At 45.7% G+C, this 12,806-nt stretch overlaps 1 long non-coding RNA gene across 1 annotated transcript; it reads left to right on the top strand.

Annotated features, from left to right (window-relative positions):
• The first annotated feature begins 436 nt into the window (after window positions 1-436).
• LOC128143161 (uncharacterized) lies at window positions 437-1,818 on the top strand. Its single transcript, XR_008235660.1, has 2 exons — window positions 437-661; window positions 862-1,818. It is a non-coding gene; the product is annotated as an uncharacterized LOC128143161 (long non-coding RNA).
• Window positions 1,819-12,806: the final 10,988 nt, after the last annotated feature.

The raw sequence follows: 12,806 nt of genomic DNA, 5'->3' as shown, positions 1-12,806 counted from the left end.
CCCGTCCCGTCCCGTCCCGTCCCGTTCCTGCCGCCCCGCTCCGCTCCGCTCGGTTCCGCGGCGGCGCTGAGCAGCGCAGGCTGCGCGGAGCGCGGCGGGCGCTGCCCGGGGCGGGGTTTCCTGCCGGCCCCGCCCGGCCCCTCCCGGGCGGCGGCGGCGGTGGGGGGTGTTCCAGCCCCGGCCCCGGCCCCGCGGGGCTCCCGCCCCGCCGCCCGGCGCCTCTCGGCGGCCGGCCCCGGCGCCGCGCCCCGGCAGCCGGGAGAGCCGCCCGCCCCGGCTGGGGGGCTGCGCTGGGTGGAGGCCGCGCGGGCGGCTGGCGGAACAGGTACCGCTGCTGCAGCCCCGCTACCCCCGCCAGAAACGGCGCTCCGAGGGGCGGGGGGGGGCCGCGGGAAGGCGCGGGAAGGCGCGGGAAGGCGGCCAGCAGCCGCTTCCCCACGTAGTAGCACCTGTCGTCTCGGAGCGGTCGTCCGGGAGAAAGTTACGGGGAATCTTAATATCTTGATTTTTATTCTCCCTAGGGAAGGGGCGGGCGGGGGGAAGTAAAAGTACTTTTCGGGGCAAAATCAGCGTCACCTGCCTGACGTAGGAACTGCCGCGTACCCCGGCGGAGGCTTTGCCGACATGCTCCCGCTTTGCGCTGAACTGCGCAAAACAGCAGGTAGGGTCCAGAGCCTTGAACTAAGGATTTCTGTGGGGCAGTTGCAAATAATTATACACAAGACGCAAACTTAGGTAGTTGGTGGGGAAAAGCAAAGCCAAACCCCGCGTGGAAATGTTGCATGGGTGGTTATACTGTCAATTCTATGGATTTATGCTAAACACTTTATATCGCTTTACTTTTTTTTTTTTTGTCTGTAGCGTGTGCGTGGAAGCGGTGCGCCCAGGCTGCGCGTTCATCCCTGCGGCTGCAGTGTCCTCTTGTGGGTACGGCGAGAAGGACGCGGGCCCCACCGCCGGCGTGTGCGAGGGACACGGGAGCAGCGTGCCTGGGAAAGAGGATCTGGGGTACCTGCCTTCGGGGCTCATCATGCCGTCGGTGGCAAACACCGATGCTAATCTACACAGATCGAGCTTTACGGACGAAGAAGACCAGGGGGTGGCGAGCAATAAGCCACCAAAGGTTGCCGACTGGGATTTTGCAAAACGCTGTGCCTTGTAGGAGCCGGAAGGCAACTTTCAGAGCAATCTGTTACTGTCAGTTCAGGCTCTTCAGCACTTACAAGAAGACTGTGAAAAAAACAGATTCTTTCAACTGCTTTCATCTCCGGAACTGCATTATTGCAAGGGGAAAAAAAAAAAACACCTGGATTATTGCCAGTATGTCTGTCAGGGGGAAAAAAAGCTTTATAAATTGCAGTTTTGGAAGATGTTTAACTGATTCAGCTTTACTCAATTGGATTTTTTTTTTTTTTAAATGGAATTTAGAAGCTTAGTTGGCTTTTCAGATCTTCTGATGAAAATGATAGTTCATGAAAAGGAAGAGGAAAAAAATAGGTTAAAAAAAATGAATATAACCTCCCCTTTATCAAGTTTGAGTGGATGCAGTGATCTGTTTTATACTCCAGAAATCAAGCAACTCGCCCTGTAGCTGGTTTAAATCCTATCAATATTAACTTGGGATCTGCATAAGAAAACCCTAGTTTAAGTCCGTACTTTCCTTACTACTCTCTACATTTTCTTGCTGCGATGCTTAATGCTCACGTTTTGAAAATGAAGCTTTTGTTACAAAATAATCCTTTTCTATGGCTTCTTAAAAGTGAGATCCAAGTATATGTTCCCAGAGTTTTTATTAGATAAAATAGATCCACAAGAAAAGACAGTTTAAATTTTTTTTTTCCCTTTTATTGCAACAAGAGGCAACATCCGTGAGTCGGGAAAGGGAAGGTATTATAAAGGCATCTATATGAAACCAATTATGTGCATAATTACACAAAATCCAACATCCTATTCCTGTTTGTATGACTTGCCCTCTATTTTCAGTTAATTTTTTCTTGTTTATCTGACGTCTTTCACTGTTTTCTCATTAATTGTATAATCCCTATTGTTCCTTTCATGTGTTACACCACTTATATATAATTTTACCTTAAAAACAGATTTCAAATATAAAATGGTGAACATAGTATTGAAGGCCAACTCGTTGCCCTAGTGAAAGGAGTGGCTTATTTAACACACTGGCAACCCAAATCACTTTTCAGACACAGGCATGGCGTGATGTCTCACGCCTGTTCCCATATCACTCTGTACAGAAATGGGGGTCGCTGCTTGGTCAGAGGTCGGGGCTGGCGAGATCCATTTCTGCTGCTGCTTCTGTGGGTCCACAAGAATCGGAGAAGGCAACGGTGAAACCAAATGGTTGGTAAAGGCAACTCAAGGTGGGGAAGAAAACCAGAATTACATGTCTCGTGTTTTAACTGGCAAGTTTGCAATGAAGGCTGATCCTTCCAAGAAAATCAGGTACCCTCTTTGTGTCTGATTCTGCAGATTTTCTGGTATAAGCTGCCCTTTTCTATAGAAGAAATCACACTGACATCACCGTGATGGGCGACATCCATAAAAATATGCAAGTGGGCGAGGTTTTGCCTGACCCTTTGTTTCCTTGGTACCAATCGATGACATATTCATTTCACAGTTCAAAAAATGCTCTGTTTCGACTTGTCTGGGAGTGAAGCATTTCAAGTTTCTTTCCAAAGTTAATTTAAGACAAAACTGAAAAGCTAAAAAACAAACAAAAAAAAGGATAACATTGTTACCCAGCTCCATTCAGTGTTCAGCTCTTAAAAAAAAATAAAAATTAAACTTTAAGGGATTTTCTTAAAACCTGAAGTTTACAAGACCAGGGAAGAGACCAACAATCATTCCTTAATTGAAACTCTGCTGGGAGATCTGTAGCCCAGAGGAAAAGGAACACAGAGCTGGGGTTGCCTGGATCTAGATCTGATAACATTTTTAAGGTTGGGGATGAAGTGATTGAGTGTAACATCCATCCCTGTGGACGAGGTGGTTCTCTGGAAGGAGATGGAGCTTCTCATCTTGGCCCACCAGTTTTCTTTTGAGGAAAGACTTAAAAACTCACATTCAGTAATGCCATGTTACAAATAGTTCAATTTTATTTAAGAATAAGAGTGGTGAAAAGCTTTTTGTCATGGGATTTGTGAAATACATTGCAAAAAGGTGATATGCAGTGTTTCCCCCACCCCACCAACCAGTTGTTTTATCTTCTGAACTCGTGTTTGGGGGGACGTTATGCATGAGAAGAAAAATTCTCCTCAAATTTAGGTATCCATGCAACACAAACTATATCTTACACGGGATCTCTATATACATAGTGTTAACATAAATCGATACATGTAACACCTATTCATAACTGCATTTATTTACTTCACAAATGCACCAGTGATCTATTCCTGCTAAAGTAACACTTTGAGAAAATAATCTGAGAAACCACAACAGGCAGCAATAAAGCAGCCTTTAACCACACTTTATTCTTCAACCTTCCAATTTTCCAGCAGCTGGAAAGAAACTAGAAGTTTTGTGCCACACATTAGAAGTGAACAAAACCAGGTTCTGGAGGGGGAAGTTATTTGTTATCCATGATTTCAAATAAACTGCCAACATATTAGACATGCAAAAAAAAAAAAAGCAAATAACAAATAATTATTTGCTAGTTTTTAGGCTACCTGTACTGGTTGCTGTTACAGCCTACCCTCAAGCTTGGGTCTCTTCATTATCTGGGACCACACATCAGCAGAGATCAGTCTTCTACTCTAATCTTCTAATCTAATAAAAAAAAGAGAAGGGCAAAGTAAGAAGAATTCCTCAATTTTGAAGGTGAGCCTTGCTCTGATGTTGTTCCCCCCGCCGGCTGACTCGCCCCTGGTTCTCTGGGGCTGGGCACTGCAGAGGGGGTCTCCGTCTGCCCGACGCACCCGCAGGAAACCTCATCCCAGTGCAGTGTGCAAACTGGTCCAAGGACCAGAGCCAAATCCCAGTGTTGCTCTAGTGAATTTAAATTGGATAAAATCAGGATTTTAGACAATTTCTCCAATCAGTACAGAAAGACAGCATGATAACAAGTTGCTCTGTGAACAGGCGTTTGGACTTCCAATCCCCATATGAGTCTGTTCCACATCCAGCCCAAGAAAGCTCAAATGAGCAGAAGTAATTAATTTTTTTCACGTTTCATCTGAGTTTATTTTAAGAATAGAAGAATTAGTTCAAGCTCCATAAGGTGAAACCTGAACCTTCACCTATTGCAGGAACCACACAGGTTTGGAAACATTTCAGAAAATACTTTTATTGCTAACACTCATTATTCTTAAAGCCAAAAACGGATTCCAAAATGCTGGGATCTTTATTGCAGGAATGATGTTCAAGGCTTCTTGGCTATATGTAGCTTCTCTTTTGTAGAAAGAGAAGAAACAATTTAGAGCTCTTAGACAGCAAGTTTGCTGTAGCCAATCATACTGTTGCTTCTTTTAAAATCCTCGGTGGAGATAGCAGCGATTTGGTGTTGGAACTTGTTTATTTCCTTAGACTTAATACCATCCATTTATAATTTACCCTAAGGAGCTCAGCTCCACCCTTCTCAAACATTGCCTGTGAATTTCCTCACTCTAAATTAGTTTGAGTATTTTTTTTCCCTCCTCACTTACATTAGCTAAAGGCTCCACTAGTTACAACATGCAAATAGACAAATAAACCAATAGAAAAGCAAATTTCATGCCCAAAAATTGCATGGTGGCCAAGAGCAAATAAAAGCTGAATATGGCTTGAGTTTTATTTATGGGAAAAGTGATGCAGAGGCTAATGCATCGGAAATGTAGTTCACAAACTAAGAAGCTCTCTAACAAATTCTGTAACAAACTGGTATATAAAACCTGCGATTAGTGATCCAGTTCAAGTAAGCAGAGTAGAAAGCCCATGTCTATAGATTAATGTGATTTTCTTTACTTTTCAGATCTCTCCTATACATTAACAGAGGTACTGAGCGAAAAACCCTTGGAAATTACCTTTTACCATTTGTTTTGTAGGATTTGCTCTTTCTCTCTCACAGGGTCTCACCCTACGTTGTACAAACAGATTAAAAAATCAGCTCTCATGGCTTTGCCCAAGAGGTTCAGGTGGGTTTGCTGCGAGTTTGCTGTCAGCCCATCAAAATAAAGGTGCAGCAGGACAGGTTTCCTTGCTTGCCAGCTTTTGTTGTTTAATCAGGGGATTAGGGCACTAATTAGTAAGAAACGATTGCAAAAGGTAGACACATCTGGCTTGGCTAAGAGATGAGTTAGGAACTGGGGTGGGCTGGAGTCTAACAATATATTACAAACATCCAGGTGTAGTTACCAAGGAACAGTTACTGATGGTGGTACAAGAACATGAGGAGCAAGGAGATGACACAGAAGATGAGTAGATTGAGTAGTAGGGTTCAAGTACTGATAGAGATGTGGAACAGCCTTCTGCAGGACTGCACACGCTCACAGTGTAGGCATGCTCTGCATTTACACGGGAGTATGAGGATAGGGTTCTTGTACCACCGTCAGTAACTGTTCCTTGGTGACTACACCTGGATGTTTGTAATGTGGTGTTAGACTCCAGCCTGCTCCAGTTTCTCCCCTAGTAATTCCTTAAGCTCTCCCTACTCTTTTGACACCCATTTAGTATTGAAACATTGTTTTCCAGGGATTTTAATGCCTCCAAAATATTTTTTTCTGCAGTGAACTAATATTTTCTAAACTTTTTTGTGGTTTACATAGAGACAGGATTAGTTTTTTTCCTCCAGTCTCCATTACTTTGTGTTTATCAGGATCAAACATAATCTGCCATTATATTGCCCACTTGCTCAACACCACGAGATTCTTCTTCACCCCTCCAGAAGCCGGTTAGGTTTGATGTTGTTAGATTCAACAATCCTGGCTATTTTTGTAACATCTACACATTCAGTCACCTTTCTGTTCAGCTCTTTCGCGGCAGTGGGGCTTTGTAGCCTGGTTTCCATGAGCTTGCCGTGGGCTCCTCAGATACAGCAACCTTCGCACAGAAAAACCATCAAGGGAAATTCTTTCAACTACTTATAAAAGAGTATTCAAAGAGCTTCTGGTGGATGGCATGAAGGTGGAGTGAAAACAAGGACACCGTGACTTTGGTTTAAACTGTTCCTTTTCCAGAAGTTCAATTATGTTCAAAGACAAGGTATTTCAGACTCTTAGGGGAGGAAGAACACAGCTGTAATGAAGCACTTGCAGGCAGGGGATTAGTTGACCTGCTGGAAAAATAAAAATGTCAACTGAAATTCTTAATATGGGAATATGAAGTCAGCGCAACAGGTTGCTCAGCTAACGGTGGCTCTCTGTCCTGGTTTTGGCTGGAATAAAGTTAATTATCTTTAGTAGCTGGTATAGTGCCATGTTTTGGATTTAGGATGAGAATGATGTTGATAACACACTGATGTTTTAGTTGTTGCTAAGCAGTTTTTGTACTAAGTCAAGGACTTAGCTTCTCATACTGCCCTGCCAGCGGAGGCGGGGAGTGCACAAGAAGCTGGGAGGGGGCACAGCCAGGACAGCTGACCCAAAAGAGCTAAAGGGGTATTCCATACCATATGATGTCATGCCCAGTATATAAACTGGGGGGACCTGGCCAGGGGGGCACCACGGCTCAGGGACTGGCTGGGCATCAGTCAGTGGGTGGTGAGTAATTGTATTGTGAATCATTTGTTTTGTATATATTATTATTGTTGTTGTTGTTGTTGTTATTATTATTATTATCCCTTCCTTTTCTGTCCTATTAAACTGTCTTTATCTCAACCCACAGGTTTTACTTTTTTTTTTCCTGATTCTCTCCCCCATCCCACTGGGGAGGGGGGGAGTAAGTGAGCAGCTGCGTGGTGCTTAATTGCCAGCTGGGGTTAAACCATGACACTGTCTCAGCAAAAAGACTGAGAAGGTGATGTAGGTGTTCAGCATCTCTCTTAATCACTGTATTTTTTACAGATGAGGTATTATGGCTATTGCTATTTCCTCCCTTTTCTTGGTGTTATTTCTTACCTAGAGTTCGATGGGAAGATACAGCCTTGGTTTCTAGTCCTGGTCTGGAAGCACACCATGCACCACAATCACTTTTCATCTTTTCCCAAGAGGCCTAGGAATAGTCATTCTTTTCTTGTAGGTGCATTTTGTAACATATTTCTGAGGGTTCATCATCATCCCTGGGGCTTGGCACCTCTGAATGTGAAAAAATAGAAAGTGTTTGAAAAAACAGAATACAAAATGGCTTTAAAAAGCATTAGTAAGACTGCTATGGGCCCCAGTTTAGGCTTTCTCTGGCTCTGGGACGGGTACACAGAGACACCACGTCCTCCTGCAGACATCCAGAGGGGTCAGGCCTGAGTGCTGGTGCAGGACCGGCACATTGCACTGCTGCTGCACTCTCAGGCTAAGCTTTGCCCCATGCCAGTTCACCCCCTTGGCCAGCCCTTGCCAGACTGGGCTTAGCACAGCCCCGGGACCATGCCCAGTGAGAAATTTGGACAGGGTTACCCTGTGTATGTTGGAAAAGGTGAAAGAGCTTTTCTCTCAGTGCAAGCCATGCCGTACCATCTGGCCTCCGTGCCAAAGAACAGCCGCTGCCCTCATTTATTTCCCAGTCTAAACAAAATGAAAAAAGAGGTTTCACTCCCAATGCATGAAACATATAGCATTTTCAAAATCCAATGTCTTAACTGTCCACTTTTCTGGTCTTCTACTAGCTATACAGCACCAAGGCTCTTCCTGGGGGGTGACTGGTTGTCCTGCCTCTCCAGGCAGGCTCTCCAGCCTCCTTCTCTGGGCTCACGACTTATTAGCAGAACATGTCTCTGGCTGCTGATTTCTTCAGGGATCACTCAATGTTGTTTCATAAAAGAGAGGAAGAACATTTGCACTCTTAATGAATCTAGTTGTCATCACTTGTCAGCTTTGTGCTCTGAGGTCTTGGTTAGGTAGCATAATTACCATTATATTTATATATAGGTAATTATAATCTGGGAAACAGTCCAAATTCTGCTTTTTAAGTAAAATTGGTCAAGCCTATTTGCAGTGGCTGGAGCCCCTCTGCACGCAGCAGTCTAACCAGCAGCACAGCAGCGGCCATGGGAGGATGCATTGCAAGGAAACAAGGGGACCCGCTTTCTTGCTCAGGTGGAGCCAGGGGTTATTTCTTATTCTGCCTGGCATTCCCCGAAACACCCTTATCTTCAGATATTCTAGCCTGGAAGCTGTCGTCAGGAAAAAGGACAAAAATAATCACCGGTTACACAGGCTGGGGAGTGGGAAGGTCATTAGGCTGTCAGGCTTGTGCTCCATCCCTACCGCCACTGCCAGACTGATTTTCCCTATACCGACAGACACGGGTCCCACAGTCCTCAAAGAAACAAGAGTCACACAAGATGGTTTCTCATGGAGTGGCTTTGGTTTCAAATCCCACCATCACTCTTGCCACAGCAACGGTTCCCAGACGAACAGCACAGGGCTCTGCAGAGCCAAACCAGCACCATAAGCACCCTTCCTGCTTCTCCAGACCTGACCTACAGCTATAAATGCTGTCTTGATGATTTCTTTGTCCTCAGTGGCACAAAATACATTTTCAGGTGAAAAAATCATCTGGGAGTATCCCTAACCTTTCCTACTGGAGTGTGCAGCATCACCCTTAGCTGCTGTCTCTACAATTATTTGCACCTTCTACCATGTCACGTTAGCAAAATGCAGGGTGCCCTTGGGTTTTGCAGGCCATGGGCGAAGCATCAGGACTCCCACCATTGTCTCTGCTACTCATCCAGGGAGCATGGCTATAACATTAGAAAGTGCTGATCTCCATTTCCACCCACAGTGCAAAAAATGAAGTATCTTCTGAACTACGAGGAGGTTGAGAGACTCAGAACTAAAAATATTTCCACAGCTGCCACTGTCACTGTTGAAAAAGGTTGTCAAAATTGGCTTATTCTGAAAATTTTAAGGAGCAAAGCATGCTGTCAGCATAGGCAGGGGCAGAGAAGGGTCCTGAGTTAGTCATGGGGCCTAGTGCTGGGATGCTGGACTTCTCATGGGTGGGTATCAGTGGGCGCTAATGGGTTGCTTCTTGGGAAAGGGGGTGAAGGGAAGCCTTCAGCCTTTTTGTTTGGAAGAGAGAATTCTCCTATTCTCCCTTTGCTTTCTCACACAACTTCATGTTGCATATACCCTGCAGATGCCAGAGCATCTGGGAATAGTAGGGCTGCTGAAGACATATTGCCCTGTAACTGTGTCTTACTCTAATACAACCAAGATTGCTCCCTGTCCTAATCCATGATCTCCATCCATTATATGGCTCTCTTGGAAATGCCTTGCTTTCCTCACATACTGTAACTTTTGATCAGATGGTTTGTTCACCCCTAAGGTAGCATTATGCTAAAATACAGAAGGGATCAGCCTTGCTAATCCATCAGGTAGGAACCTGGTGGCTATTAGAGTACATTCAGTGAAACCTCTCTTCTTACGTGAGCTCTGAAGCATTTTTCTCCTGGTCCTGTGCAGTGGAGGGCCGTGTTGTTCATCAGGTTTTCTGCTCATTACTTTGCGGAGTGTTTCATTGCCTTATTTTCCTTGCTACTTCTGGTGAGCAACAGTTCGGTTTTGATGAAGTTGCAGAAGTCTTTTCAGCCAAACAGCAATACTGAATGTGTCTGCTGTGAATGAGCTCAGAGCAAAATCTTTGCTTCTCTACCTGCCCTGTTATACTGACCTAGCTAATGGAGCCAAATTCATTCTGATCCAGAAAATCCTCTTAAATCATGGGAATAGCTGAAAGCAGAATTTGGCCTACTGTGCACAGGGCCTGGGTCAGGGCCAGGACTACTGAGCCAGTGATGTGCCCTCACCACAGAGCAAGCTAACACTATCCTGGGCTGCATTAGGCAAAGTATTGCCATCACATGGAGGGAGGTGACCCTTCCCCTCTGCTCAGCACTGGTGAGGCCACATCTGGAGTGCTGGGTCCAGTTCTGGGCTCCCCAGTACAAGAGAGACATGGACATATCAGAGAGAGTCCATGGGCCATGGAGATGATGAAGGGGCTGGAGCATCTGTCCTGTAAGGAAAGGCTGAGAGAGCTGGGACTGTTCAGCCTGGAGAAGAGAAGGCTCAGGGGGATCTTATCAATGTATATAAACACCTGAAGGGAGGGCACAGAGAGGACAGAGCCAGGCTCTTCTCAGTGGTGCTCAGTGACAGGACCAGAGGCAACGGGCACAAACTGAAACACGTGAGGTTCCCTCTGAACATCAGGAAACACCCTTTTGCTGTGAAGGTGACTGAGCACTGGCACAGGTTTCCCAGGGAGGCTGTGGAGTCTCCATCCTTGGAGATATTCAAAAACCGTCTGGCCATGGTCCTGGGCAACTGGCTCTAGGTGGCCCTGCTTGAGCAGGGGGAGTTGGACAAGATGACCTCCAGAGGTCCTTTCCAACCTCAACCAATCTGTGAGTCTGTGATTCAAAACAGGACAGTGAACAGCAGGGAAGGGGCAGGATAAAACATGGCAAGAAAGATGGAGTGAGGCCAATTACTGAGGCAGAACAGAAGAGAGGGACAAGACTGCTAGAAGAGATCACTGGTTAGCATTCCCTCTCTTCTGGCCCCGTCTGAAACCAGTATCTCTTAGGACTTATTGAGATATAATGCTGCAGTAGAATGCAGATGAAAACTGGAAAACGGCAACAATCTCACAGCTTGGCAGGCTTCCTAGCTGGTACTGAAATTCTTAGGATGGTTGTCAGTGGTTTGTAGTCAGCCCGTGCCAAGCCAGCCCACCCTCCTGTGATACTGAGCCAGTGAAACCTGGAAGTGCCAGAAGAGCTGCCCAGTATCTGCCCTGTCCCTGTGCTTCATCACCTGGGTATGAACACTGAGGTTTCCTGTGGATGTGCAGAGGTGATGGCGGGGTGATCCAAGAGACATGGCTCCTAATCAAGCATTTTTCTATGGTTATCCCTCTCCCTTGGGGTCTGAATCCCAGCAGCTGGAATGCTTCAGGGCAAGACCTTGCAGTGCTGCAGTGCTCGATCAGAAGCAGCTGGCACGTCAAACACACACGGTGCTGGGTGGACCTCCCCAGCAGGCCTCACCAGCAGTGTTCATTTAGATTGCTGAATTATCTGTTGAAAGTTTTGCTAAGTGAGATATGCTGGGATGTGATAATCATAGCTGACATTGTCTGCTGGCAGGTCCGAGTCCTGCTTCCTTGCTTGGGCTGGATTGCCGCTGTATTACTGTTATCAGCAATGTCATTGCAAGAGTTTATCTGGCACCCATTAGCATATCTGAAAGCCATACTGACCTGTCTTCTTGCTCTTGGTGCTGCCAGAGCCTGGCCGTGCAGTGAGGACGATGCCTGCAGCTGGCGTGGCCATGGCAGCGGGTGCTCAGCATCTCAGGCTGAGCCCACCAAGCACTGGTGCTCATCATGGACCACGTTCAGGTTTTCAGCACTGTGGGAGCACTGACTGCCCTGACACACAGTCTGACTGAAGGATGCAGGCAGACAGGACCCCCCAATGGGTCAGTGTCCGCAGCTGGCACCGGCTTTGCCTGCACTTACAGGAACAGAGCAGGCAGCTTGAGCCATGCTCGGTCTGATAAAGGAAAGTCATCTCAAAATGAGTACAAATGTAAAGCATTGCTGATTTTATAAATTATTCCTATTAATTAGTCACATGAAAACACACACACAGAACAAATTAAAGGAACATTACTGCCTTTGCAAAGTCAAGCTCTCAAGAGTATGCCAGAATTAAGGTGATGTATGCATGTTACACAGCCTCCTTATGTACATGTATTATGGGACTATGTTGCAGTTTCTCAGCGTAGCACTTGTTGTACACTATGGGCTTAATCATGGAAAAGATTTTAGACCTCTTTCACTTTTAGTTGAGGCTTTTCTGGCTGTCCTTCTCCATTCCTATCATGGACCCTGTAAATAAACAGCTCTTGCTGAGGTTTAAAATGTAATCTAGTGGGAGATGAGATGTGCTCCAGCAAATGCTTAGTGGCCTTTGGGGTTTTTCCTCAAATGTGAAAGGTACTGGATGTGAGTGATACATAAAAATCAGGAATAAGCAGACCAAAGGGCTTCCTGGCTTGTTACCCTGTCTCTGGCAGTGGCCAGTAACAGGTCCTGCAGGCAAAGCATAAGGAGAGGACAAGCAGGTACTAGTGCTTTCTGAAAGTGCTTGCACACTCCAACCATTTGTGGTCCAAAGACTTCCTGACCAGAAATGATGCCTTCATTTTTAATAGTGCCAAATGGATTTTTCTTCCACAAATTTGGCTGATTGCTTTCTGAACCAAAGTGTAAACTTTGGCATCTTCCCGTAAACTGTTGTGAAGCTTCAGCACACGTTGTGTGAGAAACCCTCCCCTTCCCTCCCTGTAGCATCAGCCACCTGCTCAGACACCCTCAGACAGTGCTCTCTGCTCCCTTTCTTCATACCGCTCAGGACTTCATGGGCAGCCATCATAATCCCCTCTCAATTATTTATTTTCAGGGTTAATGGCTATAATTTTTTTCTGTAACTTTTTTCCATTATATTTGCCTTGAGGTGGGGGCCCAGAACTGTGCATCATGTTTTGATTTGCAATAGCTGGTTCCGGTTGCATCTCTGCATATTGGAAGTTAGAATGGGGTTTGCTAATGGGTTTGACTTAAACTTATCTACCTTTTGTCTGCAAATTTCACCTGCCATTTTACTGTCCAGTTTCTGGGTATTCTGAAACCCTTTTGCAACTGCTGAAGTAACT

This window comes from Harpia harpyja, chromosome 6, assembly GCF_026419915.1.
Source record: "Harpia harpyja isolate bHarHar1 chromosome 6, bHarHar1 primary haplotype, whole genome shotgun sequence".
Taxonomy (NCBI): domain Eukaryota; kingdom Metazoa; phylum Chordata; class Aves; order Accipitriformes; family Accipitridae; genus Harpia; species Harpia harpyja.
The sequence above is the reverse complement of the archived record's forward strand: the minus strand, read 5'-3'. Positions and strand labels throughout refer to the sequence as shown.